Source organism: Lissotriton helveticus, chromosome 7 (assembly GCF_964261635.1).
Source record: "Lissotriton helveticus chromosome 7, aLisHel1.1, whole genome shotgun sequence".
NCBI classification, from domain to species: Eukaryota; Metazoa; Chordata; class Amphibia; order Caudata; family Salamandridae; genus Lissotriton; species Lissotriton helveticus.
In genome coordinates, this window is record NC_136068.1 from 1,079,344,699 (window position 1) to 1,079,369,888 (window position 25,190).

At 48.6% G+C, this 25,190-nt stretch overlaps 1 protein-coding gene across 2 annotated transcripts in view; it reads left to right on the plus strand.

The window, feature by feature from the left end:
- Window positions 1–25,190, plus strand: part of RNF213 (ring finger protein 213) — a 2,973,532-nt gene that overhangs the window by 2,641,416 nt on the left and 306,926 nt on the right. The gene's annotated exons all lie outside the window — the stretch shown is intronic.

Consider the following 25,190-nt stretch of genomic DNA (forward strand, 5'->3'; position numbering starts at 1 on the left):
ACAAATACATGTCTTCCCCTACTTGGACGACTGGCTAATAAAGGCCAAGTCACAAGAGGAATGTCTTCAGAACACACAAAAGACAATTCAGCTGCTACACCAGCTAGGGTTCACGGTGAACTACACAAAGTCACACCTGCAACCAAGCACGGTTCAACAATATCTGGGGGCTACTATAGACACAGAAAAAGCCAAAGTATACCCCAATCCAGTCAGGATCCAAACAATGCTTACAATCATTCAAAGATTCCAGCCACAACACTCACTAACAGCAAGAGTGTTCATGCAGCTTTTAGGGATGATGTCATCCTGCATACTGCTAATTGCCAAACTACAAATGCGTCCGCTACAAGAATGTTTAGCGACACAGTGGAATCAGGCTCAAGGACAGATTACAGATCTGGTGTTGGTAGACGACCGCACACACCGCTCTCTGAAGTGGTGGAACACAACAAACATTGCCAAGGGGCGGTCGTTCCTAGAACCAATTCCACAGGTGACAATAACAGCGGACGCATCGCTCACGGGATGGGGAGCACATATGGAGAAATACACGGTACAAGGAAGGTGGAGTGTGCAGGAAAGAAGACTGCACATCAATCATCTAGAACTACTAGCAGTGTTTCTAGCATTGAAAGCCTTCCAAATACATGTTACCAACAAAGCAGTCCTGATCAGAACAGACAACATGACAGCAATGCATTATATTCAAAAACAGGGGGGGACGCACTCTCTCCAACTATCCAGACTAGCACAGGAAATTTGGAGATGGGCCATTCCTCAAAACATCTATCTGTTAGCCGAACACCTACCAGGAGTCTGTGGTATATAAATAAATAATACCGGGACTATTTTTGAATTACATTAACAATAACAGATAGCTCAATAAATAAGAGGCAGGATCCGATGTGTCCGAGTCAGAAGGATTTATTCAGGCAAAAGGGAAGGGACTGGAACGGGACAGCCTGAAATAAAATGAAAAGGAAGGCAGCTGCAGCGCTTCATCGACAGTGCAGCATATATATAGTAATACATTACATTACATACAGTAGGCGTAACTTATGACAAACGTGAGATAAGAGTACATGGGTGGAGAAAGAAGGCGTGCACAGGGCGTGTAATGAAACATGTGGTATGAAACGTCACGGAAGTGTCATGAATGGGGCGGAAACATGGAGGGGGCTACCTGAGCAGCTGGGACCTTTAACCTAGTGGTGCGCGCAAAACGGGCAATGACGTGTTACCAGGGAGAACTGGGGGCTATGACTTCTGCGCTAGAAGAGGAGACTAAAGTCTGCGGTGTCAGGATGACATGTACCTATGGCATATCTGGTATCTGGTGTTTGGAGTACATGTTGATAGAATCTAAAAGTTATCAGGGCAAAGGCTACTTGACACTAAGACTGGTGCATGCATTTATTTTACATGTATTGCGTGAACTAGGAATATTCTATGAATATTAATACAGTATTTCTCTTACATGGAGACAGAAAGACTAGACCATGGCTGGAACTGTTGATGCGGTTCAGTAGCTTAGGAATGCAAAGAAGGAGGGCTGGACTGATAACTAGAGGCATAACATACTCTTGGCAGACAGGCAGGCAGAGCCAGGCTGGGCACCGCGCTGCGCGAAAGGGAGTAAGTGAAGGGTCAGGGATGCAGGTGGGGGCTGTATCGCTCCTCGGAGTGGGTTCAGGAGACTGGAGCTTGAATCTGGTGTCCGGGCCCTTTTGAGGCCTAGAAACGGGGACAATGCGGTGAATTAACGTGCACACTGTAAACGTGGCAACATAGGTCTAATACTCGTTGTTTTCACGAGAACTGGATACTGGCATACTAGAGTTGGACACAACTATAATTGCGTCTTTAATCGATCATGAGGGAATACATGCATATCGGTCATGCACATATAGCATAGGATGGGGAACACGTAGGCACATATAACATGGCAAAATTTACTTTTCCACATTCCCTCCTTGTGCCCTACGTTTCCATCAGGAAACATCAATATTCATGATACCATCTATCTGTTCATATAGCATCATTTGCTCGTCTCGAATTGTCTTGGAACGGGATTTAGGACTTGGAATACAAGAGGTAGCACACATGCCGCAAATCGCAGGGCCACATTGTAAACAGAGGCAGCTACTGAATATGATCATTACCGCTATATCTAGGAATGACAATACTTTCCATCCCCAGGCAGATATAATACTCCAGAGCCAACCGGACCATGTCCAGGTGCCTGGATTCTGGTGTAACTGATGGGCAATTTTATGAAGTCTGGTTATAGCTGAATAAACAGACGGCGCGTTATTAGGAATGAAAATGCAGCAACTAGATCCGATGACTCTACAAGCTCCTCCTCTATCGGCCAGTATGACGTCAAGAACGAGACGATTTTGGAGCACGACAAAACGCATAGCAGATTGCTCTTCGGTTAAGTTACCTAGAGCGGAAGTAGTCTCATTCACTACTGCTTCAAGGGTTCTGGTTAGCCTACGTATTAACTTACTATTCTGGACAGGTCCTATAAAGAAAAAGAAACCTTTATTGAAGTCCTGATATTGTTCTAGAGCAGTTTCAGTTTGATCGACAATTGGGGACTCAGTCTCCCTTCTATGTCTAACGTGTACTAGATGTGTGTTTCTGTGATAATCAGATGGGGCTAGAAAAACTGGTGGCAGTAGGAAGGCAATGTAACATGTTCCATCCCAATCTAGGGGCAGACGAACATATGCGGTCTGACCACAAACAAAATAAGAATGACGTAAGGCTTTGAAAATAGATTTCCCACTGTCACTATACTCGACCACAGTAGTACAATCACTATGTCCTACATGTGCGGAACCATTCTTTCTGACACATAATTCGCCTTTGACTGGTAGTACTGAAATGGCAGGCAAATCTGGAGTAGTATCGGACTGAACATTCAAAACCATGAAATTCGAGGAATAATTACCTAAATCATATACTTCATTTTCTAGATCTAACCCTGTTCTATGGGAAAGACCTTGCTTGTCTGGAAAACATGTTCGATTCAGAAGGGACATATCAGTTGAGGAAGACGTTAACGTGGACCATGCTCCACACGAACCATTATGTGAAAACGGATAGGGAAAGAGTGGCAGAACTCCCTTCGGTGTCTGGAAAGGGGGGAGTCGACCACACACCCAACAATTAGTGGCATTGCTGGTCTGGTGTGACTAGTGCAACATTCGGATAAAAGTGTTGTTACGCATAGCAAGACGATAGGATAACTCGTGAGGAGGCAGATCACTAAATGTGTGCTCTACTGTAACATTTGAAAACATATGTACATGTGAAATAGGAAAACATAAATGTAACGCATAACTTATGCATGTAACCATAAGACTTAGGAACAATAAAAAGAATAGAACGATGATACATCTTTTAGAGTTTTGACTAACTCTCTCACTGTGTGGGTCTATCTCATACATGTCAGGAACCTGTCTAACCGTTTCACCCGAGAGGGACTTAGACAATTAAACTGGCTGACTTACTAGACCTCAGCTTCGATTTATACTCCTGCTGCGGAGTTTTCTCTAACAGGGGAATTTTAGATTCTTGGTCTGGGCAGTCCTTGAAAACAGGGCAGTCCTTGAGAAAAGTTTTAGGTTTCAGTCCGTGAAATTTCTTGACGTGGCTCGCGTGTAGCCACCCTTTACGATTCTCGACCTTCACTGCTGTCCGGGTGGTGAGGAGGACTAGACGGGGCTGCTTCCAGCGGGGCTCCAGCGGACTTGAACGATCAAAGTTCCTTATAAGGACCATATCACCCGGAACGACGTCATGCGGTTTCACCTCGGTGTTGTCTGGAAATGCAGCGGCAACCTGTGAACGACAAGATTGTAGTGCAGACATCAAGGAGGCAAGATAATCTGTCAACATATTACTGTCAATATCGGTAATGGTACGGGGTCTAGGTGTACCCCACATGTTAGGGGGACGTCCAAACACTATCTCGTAGGGAGATAGACCTGAACGGGAGTGAGCGACCATTCTCATATAGAAAAGTTCAACTGGCAAGGCTACTATCCAATCTACACCTTTCTCTGCACACACTTTGGCTATGCGGATTTTCAAAGTCTGGTTATGTCTCTCTACGAGACCGGCTGCTTCAGGATGGCGTACACAATGGAACTTCCACTGGTACCCTAACAGAAGGGAAACTTGTTTCATGAGCTCGGATGAGAATGGCTGCCCGTTATCTGAATACACGACCCTAGGTAATCCATAGCGGGGAAAGAACTCACGAACCAACTGCCTGGCAGTGGTCGCAGCTGTGTAATCTGGAACTGGATATGCTTCTGTCCACCTGGACAAAGCGCATACAACTACGAGGACATACTTGAAACCTCGACATCGCTCCATCTGAATATAATCCATCTGGAGGACTTCAAAAGGGTGGTCAGGAGGATGGAATCCACCTTGTTCCACCGGGACACTTTTACCTGGATTGAACTGACAACATATCATACAGGTACGTACTTTCTATTTGGCTGCTGCTCGTAAATGCTTGTTGAACCAAAGGTTCTGGATACTGTCTAACATGGCTTTTTCTCCTAAATGTGCTGGACTATGTGCGGTGTTAATAATGATTTGAACCATAGAGTCGGGGAGAAACCATGTGGCTTTTCCCTTCGTCAACCATCCTTGATCTGTCTGGACCCCTCCTTGTTCGGACCATTTCTTGATTTCATCGGGAGTAGCATGTAACTGTATGTCTATGACATCTTGTGTTGGGTCCTTAACTGTCATACAAGTAGTCCGATCTGGAGTGAGTGTCTGTGTCGTATTAACTGGAATGTCTGGAGTCTGAGCTGTGAGCTTGGCTGTTCGATCTGCGAGATCGTTACCTTGGGAAATGATATCAGTGACTTTCGTATGTGCCTTGCACTTCATGATAGCGATAGCTGTCGGTAAATGTATTGCATCTAACAGAGCTTGAATGAGGAGACCATGCTGAATCTTGGTTCCATGAGAAGTCATGAAACCTCTCTCCTGCCAGAGCACTCCAAAGTCGTGTACGACTCCGAATGCATAACGTGAATCTGTGTATATATTTACTTTCAGGTTCTTGGCACGTATGCAGGCTTGGGTCAGAGCAACAAGCTCTGCTGCTTGAGCAGACAGGGTGTCAATACGATGTGTTTCTATAACTTCAGTGTCAGTAGTCACTGCATACGTGGCTACTAGTTCTCCTGTACTGTGGAAAAGTAAATTTTGCCATGTTGTATGTGCCTACGTGTTCCCCATCTTATGTTATATGTGCATGATCGATATGCATGTATTCCCCTCTGATCGATTAAAGACGCAATTATAGTTGTGTCCATCTCTAGTATGCCAGTTTCCAGTCATCGTGAAAGCAACGAATATTAGGCCTATGTAAACCTACGTTGCCACATTTTACAGTGTGCACGTTACTTCATTGAATTGTCCCCGTTTCTAGGCCTCAAAAGGGCCCGGACTCAGATTCAGCTCCTGTCCCCTGAACCCTCTCCGAGGAGCGATACAGCCCCCACCTGCATCCCTGACCCTTAGCTTACTTCATGCCTCGCAGTGCCCGGCCCGGCCTGGCTCTGCCTCCCAGTCTGCCAAGAGTATGTTATGTTTCTAGTTATCAGTCCAGCCCTCCTTCTCTGCATTCCTAAGCTACTGAATCGCATCAATAGTTTCCGTCATGGTCTAGCCTTTATGTCTCCATGTAAGAGAAATACTGTAATAATATTCATAGAATATTCCTAGCGCACGCAATACATATAGAATTATGCACGCACCACTCTTAGTGTCCATTAGCCTTTGCCCTGATAACTTTTGGATTCTATCAACATGTACTCTAAACACCAGATACTAGATATGCCTTGGGTACATGTTGCTCTGACACTCCAGACTTCAGTCTCCTCTTCTAGCACAGAAGTCATAGCCCCAGTTCTCCCTGGTAACACGTCATTGCCCGTTTGCGCGCACCACTAGGTTAGAGGTCCCAGCTGCTCAGGTAGCCCCCTCCATGTTTCCGCCCCATTTATGACACTTCTGTTACGTTTACATCACATGTCTATGTATACGCCCTGTACACGCCTTCTTGTTACATCATTTTGCCCTTATCTTTCGCGACTGCTACGAGTCACGCCTACTGCTACGCCTACTGTATTGAATGTAATGTATTTGTTTTGATATATATATACTGTCCACCGATATTAAAAGTTACGCATTATTCCCAGATCCTGCCCCCGGCAGCTGCCTTCATTCCCTTCCCGTGCAGGCTGTCCTGTTCCTGTCCTTTATGCCTGATTAAAGCCTGACGACTCAAGATACCTCGAATCCTGACTCTTATTTATTGAGCTACCTGTTTATTGATTATATGAAAAATAGAACCGGTAATTAATTATTTATTTACCACACTTGTTCTCATACATGAACCATCCACATAAAGTGTCAGGTCTGGATCAGGTAATGCAATGTCTGTCAAGTCTTGTCTTGGCTTTGTCATGGTGTTAACAACTTCCACACAGTCATGTGTGGCAGGATTTGAAATAACTGACGGTAACAGTGTAGCTGGATTTAAAATGTTGCAGCGTCTGATTTCTATGTGTGGCTGAAATAATGTCAGTTCATAACCTGTTAAACGTGCAATTGTCAAGTGCTGAGTCTGTGTTCGGTTTAAAAGAACTTCCACGGAGTGTGGAACTTGTACTGTCAGGGAGTGTCCTAACACTATGGAATCACTTTGTCTGATAGCTAGAGCTGTGGCTGCAACTGACTTGAGGCACGCAGGCAGCGCCTGGGCCACTGGATCTAATGTGCTAGAAAAATAAGCACAGGGCTTGTATTGTCCTGCTTGATCTTGTGTGAGAACAGATAATGCAGTACCATCGCGTTCTGTAACAAAAAGTGTAAAAGGCTTACTGTAGTTCGGTGTTGCGAGAACAGGTGCATTACATAAAGCTTTCTTTAACTCATTAAAAACAAGTGTATGTTCCTGGGTCCAAGGGAGGACAGACGATACGGCGGCCTCCTGTGTCGTTAACTGTATCAGTGGCTTGGCTAGAAATGCGTACTGAGGAATCCATTGTCTGCAGTAAGAAGTGAGGCCGATAAAAGCTCGTACCTCCTTCTGTGTCTCGGGCTGTGGAAGACGTGCTATTAACTGGATACGGTCAGGTGTCAACTGCCTACCCCTCTTGGACAGTAAGTGTCCTAAGTAGACCACTTGCTGGACACAGAATTGTAATTTGGAAGGGGACACCTTGTGCCCCATCTCGGCCAGAAAATACAGAACTGTAAGTGACGCACGCTCGCAGTCACGTTCAGAATGGGCTGTGATCAGTAGATCATCGACATACTGGAGCAGGGCAGTGTCAGTTGGCATGTGAATATTGTCTAGTTGTCTCTTAAGTGCTTGACTGTAAATGCTAGGACTTTCTGTAAAACCTTGAGGTGCTCGTGTGAATTTATAGCTTCTTCCATTTAAACAGAATCCGAAAAGGAACTGGCTGTCTGGATGAATGGGGACACTGAAAAATGCGTTCTTGAGATCGATAACTGTAAAGAATGTGGCTTCGGAATCAATGGCTGTCAATAGGGAAGAAATATCTGGGACTACTGGGTACTGGGGTATGATACATTTATTAAGTTCTCGAAGGTCTATCACTAATCGATAAACTGGAGGTGCATTTGGATCAGTACGTTTCAGGACTGGAATGATAGGAGAATTACATACATTGGAGTCAGTTTCTACAACCACTCCCTGAACAATAAGCTCGTCAATAATTTTGGATAAGGCTGCTACAGCCTCAGGTGGCAATTTGTACTGTCTGATTCGTGGTAAAACAACACCTTGCTTTAGAGTCACACGATGGGGTGTGATATGCATACAACCTACATCAGTTGGACCTTGCGCCCATAAATGCTGTGGTACATTCAATAATCTTGGATCAAAATCACGTAATACATAATGACCTTTGAAATCACGGAGGAACAGACGGACCCCTTCTGGGGAGCAGCATATGACTGCTCCTAATTCTTTTAAAGTCTTAATTCCTAACAGATTCTCTGGGCAAGATTTCGTGAGTAACAAGTCTGTAGTTCGGGACAATGGACCAACTTCTAGAGTAACTGGTTTCGATATTTCATTAACAATAGGCTTTCCTGAAAATCCAAGGGAAACATTTCTAGAGCCTGAGAGTGGAGCCCCTGGAACCTCGTCATGACTGATGGTAGTCCTACTTGCCCCTGTATCAATCAGAAACTTTCTGTCTTTCCCTAATACTTGACTATATACATAGGGACCCTCTTGATCTACAGGTATCTCGATGAGAGGCAAGCCTACCTCCCTCTCTAGGCTGTTTCATGAGTATGGCTGATAGTCTGGATACTCTGACTGTGCGTACTGATACATTTGCTGTGTAACGTGTTGTGTGGCAGCTATAGGCTGCGGTACTGCAACTGATTGTTGTGCATTCTGTGGTGGCTGGGAAGTCTGTGAAACTTGCTCTTGTCTAGGCGGACGTGGTCTCTCTTTAGTTTTACCAGTAGCTATGTTGTGTTTCAGAACTGCACATTCGTTTATAAAATGGCCTCGCTGTTTACAGTAATTGCAGGTCCCTTTAATGGGAGCTGCAGGATGACTGGCTTGATTCGGACCCCTCTTCTGACTGTCTTGTGGAACAGACTGTGCAACTAATACTTTCATTTTCGTGTCTTTCATACGTCTCCTTTCGTGTTCCTGCTCTTCCCTGATTCTGTTCTGGTGGTACTGGAGCATCTGGAGCATCTGTGACGGAGAATTAGCTTGCCAGGTACTTTCGACTTTCAGGACTCGATTTTTAACTTGTGGACTTGAATTCTCGACTAGTTTGGTAACAAAAAGATGAGGGTACGATTCACTGCTTGTTTTCAGACCACTATTAATAATGAAACATTTCTCAAATCTAGAATAGAAATCACTAGTATCTTCGTCTTGTTTCTGTTTACAGGCTGAGATGGCATCCCAATCTTCCTTTTTCGTGGCTAATAATCTTGGCAAGACTTGTATTAATAACTCGGGCAATTCTTTAGCTTTATCCCCAAGACCGGTACCTGGAACTCGTATATTATCTTCAGCTTCTAGAGCTGTCCAATCTATCTTTTTCTCTCCCACCTCCCATTCTTTTTCTTTCAGTTTTACATATATGCCCGCAGGCAACAGGACTTTTAACATTTTAATGATATCAGGATACGTGTATTCTCCCATACGGAGCATGTCTTTTAATTCACGGTGGAACCCTGCTGGATCTTTGTCGTGACAGGGAATTAACTTCTTCATTTCTAAGAGTTCCATCTTTGTGATAGGGGTGTAAACAAATACTCGTTCTAGACCACCACCCTCTTTCTTGACTGGATGTACTTCTCGTAACGGATTCTGTCTGTCTATGTAGAATGATTTACTTTCTGGGGGTGAGACGTGAACAAAATGTGGATTCAGAAACGTTCGGTATTTGTGGCGCTGTTCTAAAATGACACTAATTAAATCGGTACCTAGACCTTTCCATCTGTACTGGAGTAACTCGTTTAATACATCATGTAGAGGACCTGGATCAGAATGTTGTTCCTCATACAGTGTAATGAGGTGCTGGATCATATACATACCCACCAGACGTTGCTCGGCTGGGGGCAGTTTCAGAAACATTTGGGCCACTATTTCGTCTGGAAAAGTGGTAGAATCAGTAGTCCACCGGACTGCTGATCGGGCTAGTTCTTGTTCATGCATTGTACTGAGCTCACTATAACCTATTCGTAATTTCAGAATGTGATCGGTAGCTTGGAATACTTGCTCAAGAGAACACTGTTCTGGTGCTGGAGGAGGAAAAGCTTTCTTGTAATCTGGGCGTGAATGTCGGTCGGAAAGTCTAGTTCTACCTACATACGCTATTCTGTCGGGATTCTCGTTGTCTACCTCTTCAGTAGAAGAGTCATTCTCTTTCTCGGTTGCTTGTTTTGCTTCTCGTTTCTCGTGTATCCGTATTATTTCCTTACGAATTTTCTTGTACATACTCTCTATGCAATTTTGTGTCTTGTGTTTTCCCTCGGCTATATTGTCACTCCACCTAGTCAGGACTTTCATTTCTTCTTGATCTTTTTCTGGATAATCTTGCTCTCTTATTAAACAGTTAATCAAAAACTTTAAAATCATGAGCTGAGTCTCGACTTTTCTTTGAACCATGGCTTTGTGGATACTTTCTGGATTCACTCCTGTACGGATAAAACGATATATTCTGTCTAGATGTTCTCTCATATCGGGCAGGGTTTCCAAAAAGCCGGCAACCCGTCTTAAACGTAATGAATATATGACCATGTGATCATCGCCTGGAACTGGATCATAACGACATTCAGTAAGTGCTCGCTTGATATCTCCATATGTAGTCACTTTTGGCGTACGCTGTAACGCTAGTTCATGTAGCGTCAGACGTTTCGGTTGAGGCGGGGTACTAGGAGAACCTCCCCCCGCGGCTCCTAAACTAGAATCCTCCGTGTATACTGTACGTGCTGGTAGAGTGACTGACGAAGCGGGTACATGTACTGTGGGCTGGGCCGGGGGTGCTGTAACATTAACTGGACCCAAGGGACCAACGGCTGGAGGAGCAGGAATTACATTATTTACGGGAGCAGGCGGGACAGGATTTGCATATTCTGGGACTGTATCGTCCAAATAGGACGAAAGAAAAATATCAGCTGCGGTCGGTTTGTGACGTAGCTTAATCGGGACCAATGGTGGCGGGAAATTACAGGGTACTTCCGGGGTTGCTTTTGGCAAGCCCTCGGCAAGAAGAGGATACATACCTTTAATAAGGGCATTTCTCTGTCTGTCTGATTGTTCTGCTCTAACTCGTTCACCTTCTTCGATTAATTCCCTTTCTTGGGCTTTTCCTGCGGATTCCCTACTTAATTCTGTTTTTCTGAATTCTTTTTCGATTCTTTTATGAGGTTCTTTGCGCCATAACTCGATGGCATCTTTCTGGGACTGTCTGGCTTTCTTTTTCCATAATGCTTCTTCTACTCGCATGATGCACTCGGCATCCCATGTACCTGATACGGGCCATCTATATTTCTCTTCTAGTTCCTTGGTATAGTCCGCCCATAAGTCTAGATATATTATGGCATCTAAGCCATGTTTGTGATACATAAAATGTCCTGGACTGTCCCTAGGAGGGACAGGAACTGCTTCTTCGAGTAACCCTTTTCTGGTCTTTAACTGACGTAATTTCGGGAATAAAGGCATTTCCGGAATATACTTGAAACACAATACACAATAATCACAGTAATAAAATAGCGAACAAAACTCTCATACCACGACATAAAAATACATTGATAACAGTTCGAACAGAATACTACCTGATACACTGAAAACAGAACACATGAATTTCTCGAAAACGAAACTTACTAGAATTACTGGATGTACTGCTAAAACAGTACAGAACATACCGGTCCCATAAAGAGACACGTCTGACCCGTATCCACCTAGGTGAAAACTTCGGACTGGATCTGTGTACCCAAACCCATCGGACCAGGACCAACTAATGATCCTGTCTAGATACTTCCCCCGCGACGGTACTCACCGGGAAGCAGAAACTGGAAGGCCTCGGACTGGACTGGACTGCTACGACGTCGGACTACGAACTTCGGAAACTTCGGTTACAGGTGGGCCTCTGGATACTTCGGACCTTGCTCTCTCGGCTTGGGCTCTGGTCGGGACGAACCGCATTCCACACCGCTTCGTCTGGATGTCGGACCGCAGTCTCCGTCTCCTCCGTGGGCCTGAGGGAGACTTGAAGCAGAAATATCTGCACGTGCACGGTATTGTTCCGTCACGGCTGCAGAGGGTCAGGGGACCGGCGTTGCATCGCCAGCGCGTGAGGAAGGGGCTCTTCCCTGTTCGGGCGCCATTATGTGGTATATAAATAAATAATACCGGGACTATTTTTGAATTACATTAACAATAACAGATAGCTCAATAAATAAGAGGCAGGATCCGATGTGTCCGAGTCAGAAGGATTTATTCAGGCAAAAGGGAAGGGACTGGAACGGGACAGCCTGAAATAAAATGAAAAGGAAGGCAGCTGCAGCGCTTCATCGACAGTGCAGCATATATATAGTAATACATTACATTACATTACATACAGTAGGCGTAACTTATGACAAACGTGAGATAAGAGTACATGGGTGGAGAAAGAAGGCGTGCACAGGGCGTGTAATGAAACATGTGGTATGAAACGTCACGGAAGTGTCATGAATGGGGCGGAAACATGGAGGGGGCTACCTGAGCAGCTGGGACCTTTAACCTAGTGGTGCGCGCAAAACGGGCAATGACGTGTTACCAGGGAGAACTGGGGGCTATGACTTCTGCGCTAGAAGAGGAGACTAAAGTCTGCGGTGTCAGGACGACATGTACCTATGGCATATCTGGTATCTGGTGTTTGGAGTACATGTTGATAGAATCTAAAAGTTATCAGGGCAAAGGCTACTTGACACTAAGACTGGTGCATGCATTTATTTTACATGTATTGCGTGAACTAGGAATATTCTATGAATATTAATACAGTATTTCTCTTACATGGAGACAGAAAGACTAGACCATGGCTGGAACTGTTGATGCGGTTCAGTAGCTTAGGAATGCAAAGAAGGAGGGCTGGACTGATAACTAGAGGCATAACATACTCTTGGCAGACAGGCAGGCAGAGCCAGGCTGGGCACCGCGCTGCGCGAAAGGGAGTAAGTGAAGGGTCAGGGATGCAGGTGGGGGCTGTATCGCTCCTCGGAGTGGGTTCAGGAGACTGGAGCTTGAATCTGGTGTCCGGGCCCTTTTGAGGCCTAGAAACTGGGACAATGCGGTGAATTAACGTGCACACTGTAAACGTGGCAACATAGGTCCAATACTCGTTGTTTTCACGAGAACTGGATACTGGCATACTAGAGTTGGACACAACTATAATTGCGTCTTTAATCGATCATGAGGGAATACATGCATATCGGTCATGCACATATAGCATAGGATGGGGAACACGTAGGCACATATAACATGGCAAAATTTACTTTTCCACAAGTCCAAAACCAGATAGCAGACATCTTAAGCAGACAGTCGGAACAAATACACGAATGGGAACTGCACCAACAAATACTGCAGCCATTCTTCCAAAGATGGGGACAACCAGAGATAGACCTCTTTGCCACTCATCAGAACGCAAAATGCCAAAGCTTCGCGTCCAGGTACCCACACCACCTGTCGCAGGGCAATGCGTTATGGATAAATTGGTCCAAAAAATTTGCATACGCTTTTCCCCCTCTCCCACTAATCCCATTAGTGGTCAGAAAACTGCAACAACACTCAATGACCAGGATACTAGTAGCACCCACGTGGGCACGACAACCGTGGTTCACCACGCTCCTGCAACTCTCACAAGTGCCACACCAAAAGCTAAGAATTCTACCCATGCACCTTACACAGAACGATGGAGAAATAATGCACCCAGATCCCACACAACTGAACCTAGCGATCTGGCTCCTGAAATCCTAGAATTTGGGTACTTAGATCTACCCCCAAATTGCATGGAGATAATTAAACAAGCGAGACGTCCCACCACCAGAGCATGCTATGCAGCTAAGTGGAAGAGGTTTGCTATACACTGTACCACTAATAATATCAACCCTCTGGACGTATCAACAAGGGAGATTATTTGCTACTTACTACACTTACAGCAATGTAATCTCGCGTACACATCTATCAGAGTACATCTAGCAGCTATAGCAGCGTACCTACAAAACAGGCAGCATATATCCCTGTTCAGAGTGCCAGCGATAAAAGCCTTCATGGAAGGCCTTAAAAGAGTCATTCCACCAAGATTACCACCTTCCCCGGTCTGGAACCTCAACGTAGTACTCACCAGACTAATGGGACCACCTTTCGAACCTATGCATAGGTGCGAGATACAATTCCTTACATGGAAGGTGGCTTTCCTTATAGCCATTACCTCACTCAGGAGAGTAAGTGAATTACAGGCATTGACAATACAAGAACCATTCCTACAGTTACACCAGAATAAAGTGGTTCTTAGAACAAACCCAAAGTTCTTGCCTAAAGTAATTTCAGCATTCCACATCAACCAGCCGGTGGAACTACCAGTCTTTTTTCCAAAGCCACAGACGGTAGCAGAAAGGGCCCTACACACACTAGATGTCAAAAGAGCCATTTTGTACTACATAGAAAGGACACACAACTTCAGGAAAACTAAACAACTATTTGTAGCATTTTCCCCAACACATAAGGGCAATCCTATCTCTAAAGCGGGCATCGCTAGATGGATTGTAAGATGTATACAAATATGTTACATTAAAGCAAAGAGAACATTAACTGTTCCTCCTAGAGCTCATTCTACACGGAAGCTAGGAGCATCTATGGCATTCTTAGGGAACATTCCCCTAGATGACATATGTAGAGCAGCAACTTGGTCTACACCACATACATTTACAAAGCACTACTGTGTTGATGTGCAGGCTACACAACAAGCCAGAGTGGGCCAAGCTGTATTAAAAACTCTATTTCAAACAGTTGCGACAGACACTGGTGACCACCGCTAGGGAGGTAACTGCTGTACAATCTATTCATAAATGTACCATCTGCAGCCCATATGCCTCGAACGGAATATGCTACTTACCAGTATGCATCTGTTCTTGGCATAGAGGGCTGCAGAGTGGTACATGCCCTCCCTGCCTCCCCGGAAACCTGTGTCTGTCCCAACATTATCTTATTTAGATACACTTACATGGGCATATCTTTATGTATTCTACTACACTACTCCATCTAACCCTACTATGGCAAAACAATCTAAGGATGGAGCCGATGCCCATGCGCACTAACACCAAGAGGAGGAGTCATCGATGACGACAAAGACTTCTCCAGAAGAAAAACAAGTGCAATCATCCGAGCCCAACACCAGATGGCGATCTATTCATAAATGTACCACTCTGCAGCCCTCTATGCCAAGAACAGATGCATACTGGTAAGTAGCATATTCCATCTGGTCAATAGTACAGGTACATGCCCGGAAGCCAGCCTGTAGTGGAGATAAAATGCCCTGCTCGTCTATCCAGTCCTGGACCTTATTTAGGACTATCCGTCCCATTATCTTTTGGAGGAAGTCTATTGGGCTAATTGGCCTGTAGTTTCCATCGTGGGATGTATCCCCTTTTTTTAAAAATGGGGATAATCTCAGTCCCTTTTCAAGAATCTTGGACTTGTGCAACTTTGGTAATTGCATTAACCAGCACCGCAATATACCTACACCATTTGGGCTTATCAAAAAGGAATATGTCGGCCGGGATTCCACCTGGGCCTGGTGATTTTCCTCCCATTACAGTTCCCAACGCAAGGCTAACATCGCCTGATCAAAAACCGAACCGTGATAGTACCAGTGTGGGGGTCCTCCAACCCAATTCAATCTAAACTATAGGTATATTGGGGTTTAAAATGGATGACCCATTGATCCTGGCTTACATGATTTTGCGGCTGTGATGGCTGGGCACCCCTGTCCAGCTTTACTATATTTCAGAATTGTTTAGAACTTTTGCTTGTGCATGCCTGTTTGAGGTCCTGCCATCTGTTCTCGTCCCTGCCATCTGTTCTCGTCCCATACTTTCTTGGCCTTTTTCTGGGCTCTCCTGTAACTTTATCTTGCAAACCATACTTTGCAGGGACCCCTTCTCTGATCGTGTCCCCTAGGGATCTGCGCACCACTTTGCAAATCTCATTGAACCACTGGCAGATTTTCTTTGGATGCGTTCCCCTAGCCTTACTTTGCTTAACAAAATGAGTGCATACCCGGGCAAAGAATTTATCATGAATGCCAATTACAGACTCAAAAAATACCGGTTTTGCCCATATACGCCCTCAGCTCAGCAATTGCGCCATCAATGTCTAAGGAGATGTTATCTAGCACGTCGGGTTTCTCAAGTATATTAACCCATTTTAGTTGTCTCGTGTCATTTGTGGGAACCACATAGAGAGTGAGCAATTCCCTGCCTGGTACCAGAACACACTCTTTTCTCCACCTGAACCTCACATTTGTGATGGATGTATGGCTGGCTGGGTTGGAAGTGGAGGGCAGTCTTGGAGAAAGTGGAGATCAGAGGTCTCTGGTCTCCTGCTGAGAGCTGCTCCACATCAGTCTACTGGAGCTCCTGTTCTTTGTTTGGCTCTGAAAGCTTGCCTGCTGTTGCCGGTTCTCATGGATAACACCCCACAATGTGGTACTACAACAAGCAGGGCTGAGTGGGGTCCTGGATTCTTCACAAATAACCTTCACGTCAGAATTCAGGGTATGGTATATGCATTGTTAAAATTGCTGTAATGTCAGCACTATACTTGGAAAATGAATACAATTGTATGGGGTGAAAAAGCTTTAAGTCTTTGGATGTGGCTGGCACAACAGAACATCTTTCTAGTGGCCAACCACCTGGTAAGATCTCTGAATGCCAGAGCAGACACATTGAGCAGACTTCCTCTTTCACACCTGAGGTGGCGAGATCAATATGCTACAGTCAAGAACACACAGATACTTCTCACCACAGATTCCTTAACTTAGAATGTTCCCCAGACATCAGACTGGATCCAGAAAATCTTGTGCAGTACCTCTGCATGCCGGTATTGCTCCCAGTGTGCTAGGGACTTTTCATCTTCTAAAGCTTCTGGTTTTAAACCTTGAGGTGAACATCACCTTCAAATGTCGGTTTCTGATCCCCACTTGGTCTGTCTCGTGTGCATGGGGTCGAGTCACAACTCAAAGGCCTGCACCGAGTGCAAGTCAATGCACCCCAAGGCGATTTGCGAGCAGACAGTTAAAACTTCTGACTGTGAGGCAGAAGAAGAACCTGCACCATTCCCAGTCCCGTTTTTGGGCCGAGTCACAGGGCTGTTCTGTAGTAGGGGATCTCTGTGTATAGTCATAATCTAGAGAATAGTCCCGCCCATGTGCGTGGACCCTGAAGCAATCAAAAATAATCTCTCAAGGTGTCAAAACATGCAGAACTGCACAGACACTTAAGAGAGAATTTAAAGACAGATAATGCAGCCTATATCCACAGGCTACACTGTCCAGTACTTCAACTAGAAATTCCACCAAAAATCCAGAAACAGCACAGCCTGTCCAGATTTCTCCACAGAGAAAACCTTGCCTTAACAGCAAAACCCTCTGGAATGATAGAGAGGAAGAAATGGACAGACAAGCCCCATAGGCTGCCATTATGTGGCCCAGAACAGGATACTGTGCCTTTAAGAGAACTTTCCAGAACTTCACAGTATCCCAGAATGCACTGCAGGTCCCTTTTACTTTCAGTTCTTTTTTCCGGCTCCTGCAAGCAGGACCCTGGAGCATTGAGCTCTCCCTTTTCAAGGGTTTATTGGTGATTGTTTCCCTTTTTCAAAGTATTAAGAGTGTTTCATTTGAAGCACTTGTTGCTTTCTTTCTTGTGTGTGTTTCTGGGCACCCTTTATTTGTCAAAATGCCTGCATTGTTTGACAAATGCCCAGAGTGCTCGAGGAAAGAAGGCCAAGTCGGACCCCACTGCCTTCCCTCATCCCATGTCCCAGAGGAGTGTGACATTTGCCAGGGCTTCTCCAGCAGGACCCTGTGAGATAGGATGAAGATCAGGCTCCAAGGCCTGGAGGACAGGAGACTGAAGGCACAAGGTGGGTCTGGGCAGACTTCCTCTGCCCATGCTGAGGCCTCTGGGGGGCTCCCCAGGGGCAGGAAGACCAGCAAACGTCCCTGTTCTCCGTCAGCGTCGATTGCACCGACTACGGCGTCGAGAGGGATGACTGCAGTCTGTTCCCCGTCTCCCCAGGGCTCTGGGTCAAAGCGGCGTCGGTGCTCGGCATCGAGGGAACTGAATAGACCGCCGTCGAGGTCACCGGTGACGATTTCGTCATCGAGTAATCGACGTCGAGAGTTGGCCCGGCGTCGGCGCTCGCCGTCGAGGCGACACCGTCGCTCGCCGTCGAGGCGACTCCGTCGTTCGCCGTCGGCAAAGAGGAGGAGATCGTCGTCGAGGATGACGTCGAAGTCTCACAGGCGTTCGGCTTTGAGGAGACGCTCGCCGTCGAGGCGAAGGTCGCCGTCGAGGCGAAGAAGGTCGCCTTCGAGAAAGAGGCGTTCGCCGTCGAGGAGGAGGCGTTCGCCGTCGAGGAGGAGGCACTCGCCATCGAGGGGCCGACGGTCCCCGTCGGGTCGGCGTTCTTCGATGCCAAAGAGGCGCAGAAGGAGTTCTGGCGCCAGGAGTCAGTCTAGTCGGCGATATGTGCCTATGGAGGGATCTCCATCGCCTCAGCCTAGGAAGGAAGGAAGTTCACCGGGCTCGGTGTACTCTGAAGTGTATACACCTTCTAAGCCGAGGTCGGCTACTCCGCCTCCTCCCTTGCCCAGGGGACCGCCGCCGCGGGCTCCCACCCCGCCTCCACTTCCGCCGCCTACTCAACCTCAGCCTCCTCCTCTTCCTCGGCTCCCATCTGGCGGACCACCTCCGGTTCCTCCGAGGACAGTTTCACTGCCACGATACCCGACTCCGCCTAAGGGGACCCCTCAGCCGAGGCCCCCAGGTAGGCCAAAGTCGACTACTCCGGTGAGGCCTGTGGAACGTCCGAAGCCAAGGAGATCGCGTTCTCGCTCCGGTCTGAGGGGGAGATCGCGGAGTCGTCACAGGTCGTCAACGAGATCACGACTACGCCCCAGGAGGCGCAGATCATGGTCCCGCTCGGATTCTTCGGGGACAAGGGACTACTCGCCGACTTTGTCGGAATCCCCTGGGACGAGGGTGTCGCCCGTAGACGACATCGGCACGTTCCACGATGTTCTGCTAAGGGGTGCAGCGAAGTTGGGCATCACGGTGACGGTGCCTACGCCCACGACGTCCGTGATTTTTGAGACGCTCCACAAAAAGCACCTGTCTTGACCACTGCTGCCTCTGGTACCAGGATTGGTAGAGCCCGCTGAGGAACTGTTTCTCACTCCCTCGGTGACGAAAGGCTGCTCCCTCCAGGCTCCTTAAGAAGTACCGGGCCCCGGATTCGGACCCGGCTTTCCTTCGGATGGATCCGACACCGGACTCTGTCATAGTGACGGCGGCTAGGAAGCAACAGGCCACCACCCCTTCTTCCACGGTGCCTCCTGATAAGGAGAGCCGCTGGATAGACTCGGCTGGGAGAAAGGTCTGCGGGACGGCATCTACGGCAATGAAGGCTGCTAGTGCCGCGGCTTTGCTAGGGCGATATGATCGTGCCCTATGGGAGTCCCTCCAGCAGTTCGCCGAGCTCCTTCCTCGGGAGAAGAAAGCGGACTTTCAAGAGATTCTGAAGGAGGGGATGCTGGTATCGAACCAACTCATCAGCGCGGGGGCTGACGTGTCGCTTCTGGCGGCACATGGGTACTGTCATGGTGTCAACCAACGGCGCCACGCTTGGCTTTGCCTTACTTCGCTCAAGCCTGAAGCTCAGCAACGGGTGGCCAGTCTGCCTTTCTCAGGGGAAACCCTATTTGGCAAGCATGCGGACGACGAAAAGGCCCGCATGAAAGCGGAGGCCGAGACCCTGACGGCTGTCGGGTTGGAGAAGCCCAAGGAGAAGAAGTCCTACCACCCGTTCCAGAGACGGTTCGGGGGGCAAGGCAGGGGGCGAGGACAGGCTTCGGGACAGCAGCAACAACAGCAGCAGCAGTTCCGGAGGCCCTTCCAGAAGCGCCAGAAGGGCAGAGGCCAGCAGCCCGCAGCGGCGACCAAGGGCTCGGCTGGGTCTAGCCCCTGAGCGGTTACTTCCCCTACATCCGTTACCCACTCCGGTGGGGGGAAGAGTTCAATTTTTTCTGGCAGAGTGGAGTAAAATTACTCAGGACAAGTGGGTGCTGAATATTGTTTGCAATGGATACAGTCTTCGGTTCACCAGCCCGCCTCCAGCAATTCCACCGGTCAGCTCGCAGTTTCAACTGCGCGAGCTCCAGGCGGAGGCCGATACCCTGTTAAGGAAAAGGGCGATAGAAGACGTACCTCTGTCTCAAAGGGGAAGAGGTCTGTACTCCCGGTTCTTTCTGGTCCGCAAGAAGGACAAGAATGAGTTCAGGCCCATTCTGGATTTGCGACAAGCAAACAAGTGGATTCGCAGAGAGAAATTTCGCATGCTGTTGTTGCATCAGATTTATCCTCAGCTGCAACAGGGAGACTGGCTGTGTTTTCTATAGACCTACAGGATGCGTACTTCCATGTGCCCATTGCACACAAACACAGGAAGTTCCTGCGATTCCAAGTCGGCGCCAATCATTATCAGTACTCAGTACTGCCATTCGGGCTGAAGTCTGCGCCCAGAACATTCTCGAAGTGCATGGCAGTGGTAGCCGCACACCTGAGAAAGAACAGGGTGTTTGTCTACCCGTATCTGGACGATTGGTTGATCAAGGCCTCCTCCTTCTCTGAAGCTCAAACGCACTTCCAGGAGACATGCGTTCTCTTGAACAAGCTGGGGTTGCACATCAACATGTCCAAGTCTGTCCCAACTCTGGTCCAGTGCATACAGTACTTGGGGGCCTCCATCAATACGCTGTCAGCAAGCGTGTCTCCTTCGGAGGAGAGGCGGTTATCACTCCTTCGGAAGGCTCAGGCTCTTATGACCGCTCCATCTTCAACAGTGAGGATGGTGTCTTCTCTACTGAGGTCGATGGCCTCTTGTATCTTCCACACGCAGGGCTGCACATGAGACCATTGCAGGAGTGCTTGGAGGATCAGTGGGATCAGAGGAAAGGATCTTGGGACGACAAGATACGACTGTCTCTGCATGCTCTTCAGTCTCTGAAGTGGTGGTGTTCAGGGGAGAATCTCCTCAGAGGGGTTCCCTTCCACAAGGACATTCCCACGCAGACTATCGTGACGGATGCGTCGCTCCACGGCTGGGGAGCGCACTCTGGAGACTTACAGATACAAGGAACGTGGTCCCCGACGGAGTCTACGTATCACATCAATTTCCTGGAACTCAGAGCTGTTCACTTGGCACTGAAGGCCTTTCATCCCTCCTTTCAGACCACCTCTCTGCTTGTACAGACAGACCATATGACCACGATGTATTACCTCAACAAGCAGGGGGGTTCAAGATCGCGCACTCTGTCGCAGGAGGCGCAGGCGATCTGGCACTGGCTTCTGGCCAGGGGACTAACAATAACGGCTACCCATCTACCAGGTGTGCAGAATGTTCAGGCAGACGCACTGAGGAGACTGATTCAGGAAAACCACGAATGGGTCATAAACGACGAAGTACTAGGAGACGTCTTCGCAAGGTGGGGGACTCCAGACGTAGATCTGTTCGCCACCGCCGAAAACAGCAAATGCCGAGACTTCGCCTCCAGGTACTACCAGCAAGGGACGCTGGGGAATGCCTTATGGATCAACTGGTCAAACAGCTTTCTGTACGCTTTTCCACCCATTCCCCTGATTCCGGCGGTGCTCATCAAGCTGTCCCAGTCCAGGGCGCGGATGATCCTCAGTGCCCCGGAATGGCCCAGGCAGTGGTGGTTCACGGACCTGCTTCACCGGTCTCTCCTTCCTCACATATGGCTGCCGTGCCGGCCGGATCTTCTCACGAAGTTCGGGGGGCAGATGGTGCACCCCAACTTCTCGTCTTTGAGTTTGGCGGCATGGCTCCTGAGATAGTGCAATATGGCCATTTGAATCTACCAGAAGATTGTATGGACATACTGAAGGAGGCTAAGCGACCTTCCACTAGGACTTCCTATGCTTACAAGTGGAAGAGATTTTGCATCTGGTGCAAGTCCAAGAACTATGACTCTACGACGTGTAAGGAAGATGTCATCCTTCCGTATCTTTTACATTTGGCGCAGTCCGGCCTTAATGTCCATTCCATTAAGGTTCATCTCGCTGGGGGGCGCTAGGTGGCGCCAAACCAAGATGGCCGCACTGTAGTGAGGCTCTTGTCAGATCGAGCCTTTGACTCATCCTCCAGACCATCCTGACCGGGAATAACTGCCCAGACACCTCGGAACTGGGATCGTGACAGCCCCCTGATCTCAGCGGTGGTAAAATCGTGCAAAACGCCTGAGCGGAAGCGGAGATATCGGCCTGTTTCCTGGGGGCGGACTGCAGTGCTGGACCGCGATCTGCCGACCGGTCGGCTCGGCGCGCCAGGAAACTCCGGGGCTCTGAGGCCTAGTCGAGACTGCGCTCCCGGCTCCTCGCGGACACTGCTGGCGCTGTTGGACTCCCTGAGGGAACTACATCGCAGCGAGAAAACCCCTGTGTTTGCAAGGTGAGCCCTGCCTGGGAAGAGGCGATAAACTTAAAGCGCGAATTTCAAACCCCTTGGCGGGAACTGTTGCAAGGCCTACCCGACCCGACACCGGGAATATATACCGGCCGGCGCCCTGCCACACAGTCCATGACATTGCCTGCCATATCGATCCCAAGCACCCTAGCTGACTGCGCCCGGATGCCAGGCCCGTCCGCTTCTTAGTCGCGGCCTCCCCGCAGCTCACCAGTCACGAGAAGCGGCCTGTACACTACCCTGAGGCCCGACACTCTGTCGATTCGGACGTCGGGGCCTACCCGCCCTTCAGCTGCGGCCTTCCCGCCTCCCAACAACTGCTGGCGTATCCTCACCTGCTCATCCTGTGACCAGGGGGCCTAGGGCTTGACCCGTCGAGAGGAGACTGCACCTGCAACCGGGACGACGGATCCGGCGGGCGGAAGGTGCGAGTGCGGCCTGGCGGACATTGGGTACTGCTCCCCCACTAACTCGAGGTGCCGAGCCTGCTCCATGACATATCATTCCGGGTGCTGAGCTGGGCAGATAGCACCGCGGCCACATTTGAAAACCGATTGCTGCGCACCTCTGGCACGGCTTACCTCCTCACCTCTGGGGCCTGTCTGGTGGGCCGTGAAACTACTTCTCCTCCCAACGACATACAGCAGCGCGCGTCCTCCGAAGGGGTAAACCCAGAGCCCGGTCTGCCTTCTGTCCTTCTGCCTGGACAAGTGTTGTAAAGGGGTACCCGCAAGCCACAGACAGCTGGTGCATAAGCCGCCCCGGATCGCCTGAGGGCTTAACAGAGAGACGCTGAAGCCACGGATTGCCGGTGGCTGCAACAAACAGCAGAATCACTTCCCCCCCCCCATGTAAGCATCGCCTCATGCCAGATGTGACATTGCCTTCCCCTCTGTGACCATTGGCTGCCTCCGTGACCTGGAGGATACTGACTGCACCCTGTCTTAGCTCACAGCGAAAAGTGTCATCACACGCCACATTTGGGATCGCGGCCTTTCCCTGCCCGGTTTACAGCCAGAGGGGACGACCGGAGTGACCTGTTGTGTCCGCCTGCATATCTGCGATTGCTGCCACTAACAGCGCCAAAAGGGGCACTCCAGACTCGCGCTACGCCCTAAGCTCCACGTACAGGTGAAGCCTGCGCCCACTCTCGCAAGAAGTGCAGTGGCCGCCATACCAACCTGCCCCAACAGTTCTCGGGCCGCTGGACCAACAGCTTCCTCACTACACCCTGGCCTCGGCCGCCACATCGGCCTCGCGAACGCCAAGACGCGACATGGGGCGCAGCGATGCCAAACAACCTAAGATACCATTTGAGACTAAAAGACACCCCAAAAGTACACAAGACCCGGAGGGCAGTCCCGGTGCCCGTGGTCCCCCAGACGAGGACTGGAAAACCCTGCTGATTAGCATGCAACAAAGTCTATCAAATATTGACTCCAAGATTGACAACATCAACACCCGCATGGATAGCGTGGTCACAAAGCTGGAAAGCCACGACACCAGAATCAAAGATGCGGAGGACAGGATCTCTGTACTGGAAGATGGGGCCACCTCGAACAGCAGACATGTGTCCCAAATGGACAGGCTCCTAAAAGTCATTGCCGAGAAGAACGAGGATTTGGAAGCGAGGTCCCGCCGCAACAACATTCGCATCATGGGTCTGGCGGAGACAACAAACACAGGGAGAATGGAGGTATTTATCGAAAATCTGGTCACCGAACTCTTTGGTAAGGAATCGTTCTCCCCGCACCTAATAGTTGAGCGAGCCCACAGGTCCCTAGCCGCGCACCCAAAGTCAGGGGCCCTTCCGCGCCCCATCATCGCGAGATTCCTAAACTATAGGGACCGGGACGCGGTGCTTAGACGGGCAAGAGAGATCGGCACTGTAGGATACTGCAATACTACGCTCTCCTTCTTCCCTGACTTCACCCCGGCGGTACAGGAGGCTAGAAAGAAATTCGCAGGAGTGAAGAAAAAACTTCAGGAACAAGAGATGCCATACGCCATGCTATACCCGGCGAAACTAAAAATCTCCTACCAAGGCAAACAACTCTTCTTTCAAAATCCTCAACAGGTGGAAGATTTCCTCAAGCAGCACAAGAAAAACTAGGATAGGGGAAGTGCTGACAGACAATGCTCCAGATCCACATCGCCTATGAACCACCAAGACTGAACTGTAGCCGTGGCGTCTGTCACATCCAAGATGAGTATGAACGAGCACGACTTCAGTAACGCGGTGAGGTGCATTTTCAAGTAATTGTATGACCCGGTTTAAATAACTTCTGGTGCTCGATCACCCACCTCCGTCCCACGTAATGAGTCCAGGGACATACCTGGCTCCGAGTGGGTGCAAGTAGGGAGGTGGATGACAGGTTGGGAGCCCCCTAAAACTGACCCCCGATGGGCGAACCCCCAAATACCCCTTCTGCTAGCAGAATGGGGAAGACTTTGTCTTTACTTCTGTTTGTAAGTTGGGGAGAGGGAGGGATGACTTTGGGGGGGGTGGGTTCTGAATACCCGGCGGGTTGGGGTTGCCGGAGTGGGTGGGAACATTTTCCAACATGTTGCATACTTGGACGGTCTATTTGACAGTCATTCTATTTGCTGGGCATGCCAAAGTAGAAGTTCGGGATCATATCACACATCTTCTGCCGTACGTTATACACACATGGATGTTGTAGACCCTTGGTATATATATTTTCTGATTGTAACATGGGGGGTTTAACTGAAACGCAACCAGCCTCGCAGTTCAAATTGGTCTCCTGGAATATACGTGGGTTGAATAACCCGAGGAAGAAGAGACAGATTTTGGGTTATCTGGACA